Source organism: Suricata suricatta, chromosome 1 (assembly GCF_006229205.1).
Source record: "Suricata suricatta isolate VVHF042 chromosome 1, meerkat_22Aug2017_6uvM2_HiC, whole genome shotgun sequence".
In the NCBI taxonomy this organism is placed as follows: domain Eukaryota; kingdom Metazoa; phylum Chordata; class Mammalia; order Carnivora; family Herpestidae; genus Suricata; species Suricata suricatta.
The window spans coordinates 46,796,043-46,802,734 of record NC_043700.1 but is presented as its reverse complement, the minus strand read 5'-3'; positions in this window follow the sequence as shown (position 1 = coordinate 46,802,734).

Sequence of the window (6,692 nt, the reverse complement as noted above, 5' to 3'; positions counted from 1 at the left end):
TTCCGGTTCTGTGTCTCCTTCTCTCTCTGCCCCTCCCCCCTCATGCTCTGTTTCTCTCTGTATCAAAATTAAATAAAACATTAAAAAAACTGAAATGGTCCCCCAGATGAGGCTGAGGTTTGAATCAAGATCTGTCCTACTTATCATAAAGCCCTACTTCTGCTATATCAGTGCTTCTCAAATCGCAGCACATAACCTCTTGGTTAAAATGTAGATTCTGGTTCAGTAGTCCTAGGTGGGACCCAGAAGTTCTGTATTACTTCTTTTTTAAATATATATTTATTTACTTTTGAGAGAGATAGAGAGAGAGAGCACGCCAGTGGGGAAGGGACAGAGGGAGAGGGAGACACAGAATCTGAAGCAGGCTCCAGGCTCTGAGCACAGAGCTTGATGCAGGGCTTGAACTCACAAACTGCCAGATCATGACCTGAGCCAAAGTCAGCTGCTCAACCAACTGAGCCACCCAGGTGCCACCGAAGTTCTGCATTTTTAATCAGCTCTGGGTAATGCTGTTGCGGCCAGCAGGACCACATTGAGTAACCAGGCTCTAAGCCACCGCTTCTCCGGGTGTCCAAAAGCTCAGTCATGCTTCCAGAGGGCTCCCAAATGGGCCCCCACCATCTGGGGTGTGGCATGGCCATCCGCACAAGACAGCACACCAGCACCATGGATGATGGTCTTGCCAGTTGATCAGTGGGGGCTCATTAAATATATATCACTATAATGTTACATTTTGGGGTCCCCTATCATTCTAGCACTACTGTTTGGAGCTCATAGAGTGGAACCATCTGCTTTAAGTTTCAAAAGTGTGGAGGTCATCTTGGCATAGACATACTTGGTGGTGGGGCACTGGGTCTGTCCAATCCAGGACCTGACTGCCATTGTCCCTCAGATTAGGCCGCGCTTGAGTGCTCGTCAACAAAGACTGCAAGAGACTATATCTCAAAAGCGATGAGGTGTCTCATATAAAGTGTGGGCCAAGACCAGCTTGCACTTGAGTTTCAGACTCTGCCACTTACAGGTTGAGTAGCTGTGCACCAACTGGATCCTGAGCCTGAGGTCTCCACCTATAAAATGAGTGTATTAATGTCTATCTCACAGCGCCGTGCTGAGAATGGAGGAAGATGACATGTGTGGAATGTGTGCCCTGTAGGAGATACTAATAAATGCTGGTTATTTGATAATTATTGTTATTCTGCCCCCAAGAAACTAGAAGATGAGTATTTGGTCTTGGTGGGGTGGAGAGGGCAGGTGGGAACACTCGATTTGAGAATTTCCAGCAGAGCCCAGAACAGCCTGACCAAGAACAGACACGGCAATGCTGTTGTCCTCTGTCCTTCTCTCCTGCATATCTGCTAAGAAACCACGTTGACTTGTTCCCACAGGCACAGGGAGGATTTGGATGGATGATGTCGCCTGCAAGGGCACGGAAGATACCATCTTCCGCTGCAGTTTCTCCAAATGGGGGGTGACAAACTGCGGACATGCTGAAGATGCTGGGGTGACATGCAACAGACACTGAACGTGGGTGCAGTCCACAGTCTGGGCCCTGCTGCCAAGCCTCCTTCCTGCATTCCTGGGGCGAGGGCATTGCTTGGGACCACGCCTCTGCCCTGCCCAGCCCAGCATCATTTTCCCACCCATATCTCTATCCCAGGACCACAGTGGCCTGTCGTCATTCTCCTCTTGGACATCAGCTCCAAAGTGCAACTCTGGGAACTACTGCCTGTCTCTCCCTTCTACCAGTGTTCCTGCAGCTGAAGCCTTGATCAATTGGATCTCATTTTGCCCACCCTTCTAAGCACCATGCATCAGGACTCAATATCCATGCTCCCTTAGGTCTGTCAGTTAATTGCTGGAAGTATGTTGGCCAGAAATGCAGTGGTGGATGTGGGAGGGAGGCATGACAGGTCATCTACTCTTCAGATATCTCCCTTAGGCCAAGAGTTTTGATATCTTCCTTCCCAGCAAGAGACCATAACAGATGATTCATTCTTCTCTCTCTTTACTCTGCTTCTGCATACCATTTGTTAGTTTAGGGAAGTGACATAGAGGACGGGCCAGCTGTAGGAGTGAGAGGGAAATGCAAGTCACCTGTAGGAGACAACCTGACTTTGGAGAAGGGGAGTGAAGCTAACATCTACTGAGTGACTCCCATGTGTACTACATAGTATCTTGGGGGCTAAATTCATTTATCCTCTTTGTAGATTTCTACAAGGCTTGTTAGCTTGGATTAGACCTTACCTCTCCATAGCACTCAACTGACCCATTCACCTGGCCAATATGGTTGAAGGTTGAGAATGACTAAACGATTGTACTACTTGCATCCTACTGTGGCTTTCCTAGGCTTGAGCAGGAAGCTCAGGTGCAAGACATGTGGGATTACAAGGTTACCTACTTCATACCTACGGAGTATAAGATTGGACATGACTGGCTTCTAGGCCAACCAGAAGGAAAGTAATTTGGAGGGTGACATGGGGACTTACCTGGGTTCAACTGAGATCAATGTTCAGTCATCTGGCAGTTAGGGTTAAGGCCAAGCTACTTGTGTTGCAGAGCAGTTTGGAGGTGATGCTATTGAACCTTCCAGGCTTCTTTGGGTATGCTCCTATGATCAGAACCATGTCCATATGGATCCTGTAAGCATGGAAGGAAATGAGGATTTCCTATAACCTCTGGCAGAAGAAGGAGCCATGGACCTCTGCTAGTTCTCAATCTACACCCCTCTCCTAGTGACAGGGCGGTCATATTCTTCCTTTGACATGAGGAGGAGGTCGAGCCAGGCCGTATACATATTCTAGGACTAGGGAAGCCACATGGTGGTAAGTGAGCACAGACTCCCCTCCCTTGGGGGAATCACAGACAGAGTCAGGCCTTGGACACACAAATCCCTGTCACATGGGGTGAGTATCAGCTTAGCTGGGGAAAATGACACCTGGGACCCCCCAGGCATAGGACGAGCAAAATTCCTGGCTAACAACAAAACCAATATGTACTATTGATTGTTTTTTGCTTACAATATGCTTGTTATCCATTAATGTCCTAATGATCAGACACTCTCCTGATCAATTGCTATGTTTACATAACACGCATGTACTCATGCATCTTTTTCCAGGGCCAATATATATGTACGCATATATAAACATAACACTCTTTACTACATAGCTCAGCGCGTTGCCAAGTTTGCATTAAGAAGAGAAAAAACTAAAGGTGGAACAATGTCATATTGAATGAAATAAATTCCAGGTCAGTTCTGGCACAGAATCCAGCTATCCAATCGATGAAGACCCACATAACTTTCTTACTTGGTCATTTCATTTTGGAAAACACAAGTCTTGTCTTATATCAAATAAAAATCACAATGATAAGTGTTTGAACCTTGACTGAAAAGTCTACTAGTTTACATATTTACTTAAGAGGACATGGAGATAACCATGGATCTGTATTTCAGGGACTAAAGGAAATTGGGCCTAAAACACATCAGACCTTTTGTAAGAAAGAAATTCAATAAAGCTAAGAAGATGTCACAAACAAGCTTTCATGTCACATTATTCCTCATGAAATTCTTGTGAGCATGGGGAGAACTGGATGGTCTGATCATTTCTCACTGGGGATTGGTAGACGTTGCCTAAATACTTCTGGAGCAAAATAAACACAGTGTAGACAAAGAATGTGGTGGAACATGGTGTCTTAAGTCTTAGGAGGTAACCTCAGGAAGGGATCCCAGACAACAGAAAAATCAAGGCGCAGCTTATAAGCGAATTGCATTTTTATTCACTCAAGGAAAGGGCACCCCTCTATTTTCTGACATCTCCAGAGTTCTTACTTGGGAATGAAAGAGTACTTCCTGTAGTTATCTTCCCTCTGTCATAAGCAGAACAGTGTGCTTAACACATAATTTCAAACATTGGACAACACGTATAACACAAGACTGTGATCCTTGAGGGAATGCAACAAGTGGGGTGAGCCTACCCTGGCCTGGGCTCGCTGTCCAACTGTGGCACAGTTGAGGGGAATCCTGAGTCCATAAATCTCACGAAGGTGAAGACACAAAGATTGGAGACAGGAGAGACCAAAGTGGCTGGAATTTGCAGGTCACAGTACTCAAGAGTAGAGAACTATACAAAGAAAGTTCCAGAAAGGTACATAGGGGTTCCCTGGAGTTGTCGCTGAGCAATAATCTGTGTGAACCCCATGAGGCCAGCTAGAACAACATCTGAGGAAAGCACCCTTACAAGAGCTCACACAGAGCTGAAAATAGTTCAAGTTCTCTCCAGTCAGGGTGGGAGAATTACGTAGGGGACTGAAAGTCCTTATTGAAAGCTCTTGAGCCTGTTCTGTGTGTGGGGGGTGGGAGGGGAGATAAGCTGGTGGAGAGGGATAAATAACAAAGCTGCAGCCAGAACCCCATCCCAATTCCAAAAAGCTAAGGTTGGAGGGGAAGGAGAGGAAAAGCAGGGAAGGGAGAGGGGTGTTCTATGGAGGGTTGAAGGGAGAGCCATTCCAAGAAGAGAAACACAAGTGATTCACAGATTTGACACTTTATAGAAATGTTAGTTTGACTATCATAAAACAGTGTAGCTGAAGAAACTAAGGGGTGCTATGGTGGAGAGAGTTTTGGGTTTTTTCCACATATCAAGTCCACTACAGTGACTGCTTAACTACAGCACACATAGGCTCCAAAGGTTAGTTCTGACCTGCATTTGAGATGAGGACATTAATGATGCCTTGCAGACATTAGACGGGGAAGAAAAAGGGGGGTCACTGCCCTTCTCCATGAGGGTGGTTTCTAGTATGGATGGAGCTAAGCTAAGGATGAGCTACAAAGAAATAATTCCAGAAAAATGCAAACAGCGTTAAAAAGAGGCAAGTCTCCAAAACAGAAGTCTGAGACTCTTCAAGAACTACTTGTAGTCCCAAAGAGCTGATAAAAATGTCCTGGCTCCTTGGCTGGCCCACTTTTCTCTCAGCCCCACCTATGTCCACACCGTGAGTGCTTTCTTAAGTCCTCCCTCATGTTCTCTGCAAGGAGAAGGGTGTGCTGTGGACTACCAGTCAGTGCAACCTTATTCTGGGTCTGAGGCAAAGTCCCTCTGTGAGGGATGGATTCAGGTCAGTTCTAACAGGCACAAGGAATCACCTTTCTTTTTCAGAGGAAACTCATGCTCTACCCACAAAGAATGGTTTTGACAAAGTCCTCGCCCTTCTTTCATTGGCGTGTTCATTTAATAAGTATTTACTGAGTGTCTACCATGCTCAAGGCTGCATATTAGGTACAGGAGGCACAGTGGTAGAGCAGACCGATTTGGTTCCTGTCCTCATGGAGCTTACATTCTAGCTTTTACCCTTTTTCACAAGCTTTCAGCATAACATTAACCACACGAGAATAATAATGTCCAACAACAAGGAACGTACAGATGAAGAGGATGGTGGCTGCTTGCCAAGGTACTTATGCAAAACACAAATAGCTCAATTGCTTGAAAAATTACCTTCATTGCTAGTAAGATAATAATAACACAGGTGGCTTCACTTATGCAAATAACCAACAATACAAAACAGGGATGATAAACAGTAACTTTATACTTACTGTTAAACAGTAAATATATACTTACTATTTAACAATAAGTTTATACATACTGGTTTTTTTCTTTCATAGTTTATTGTCAAGTTGGTTTCCATATAATACCCAGTGCTCATCCTCACAAGTGCCCTTCTCCATGCCCATCACCCCCTTCCCCTGCCCCCCTCCCCCATCAGCCCTCACTTTGTTCTCAGTATTCAAGAGTCTCTCATGGTTTGACTCCCTCCCTCTCCCCAATTATTTTCCCCTTCCCTTCCCCCATGGTCCTCTGTTAAGTTTCTCCTGTTCCACTTATGAGTGAAAACATATGGTATCTATCCTTCTCCGCCTGACTTATTTCATTTAGCATGACACCCTCGAGGTCCATCCACATTGCTACAAATGGCCAGATTTTATTCTTTCTCATTGCCATATATATACTGTTAAGCAGTAAGTTTACACATGCTCATCTGTTCAAAATAGTAGTAAATAAGCAGAGATCCTACAACAGAAACCATAGCTAATATCCCTTAAGCATGTGCTGTGTGGCAGGCTCTCGGGGCTTTACAAGAATGAACTCCCTGAATTTTTATAACCACTGCTGAGGTTCTGGGAGGATCACACAGTAAACAGAGAAATTGGGACTTGAATCCAAGAAATCTTAAACACTGTACTGTACGGAACACAGCAATCATGATACTGGAATTTTAAGAGGTTAATCTGAGGAAGGTGGGAATGGAGATGATAGATCAATTATGTTAGAATGTACAGTATTTCATCCCTTGAGTCCTGTAATGTGCTCCCTGAAATAAACTTTTCTACATTTAGTTACCTACATCGAGCCGATCCTGATGCACCGCCCGTAGGATGAACCCACAGCAAGCCCTTTAACAAGGACCAACACACACAGAACAATCACAGTCTCCCTCTGGCTCCCAATGGACTCTCTAAAGAGGCTGAGGATTCCTCCTTTCTGGCCAATTCTGGAAAATGTCACCTTTGCAGAGCATGTAAAGGAGTCAAGCAAGGGTGAGGTTATGGAGCTCCTAGGATCCATTCTCCTGCTACGTCATAAAAGGAGTCCGGCTGTGATCCAGAGGACTTTGGGTTTCTTTCTTTCTCTTCCCATTTT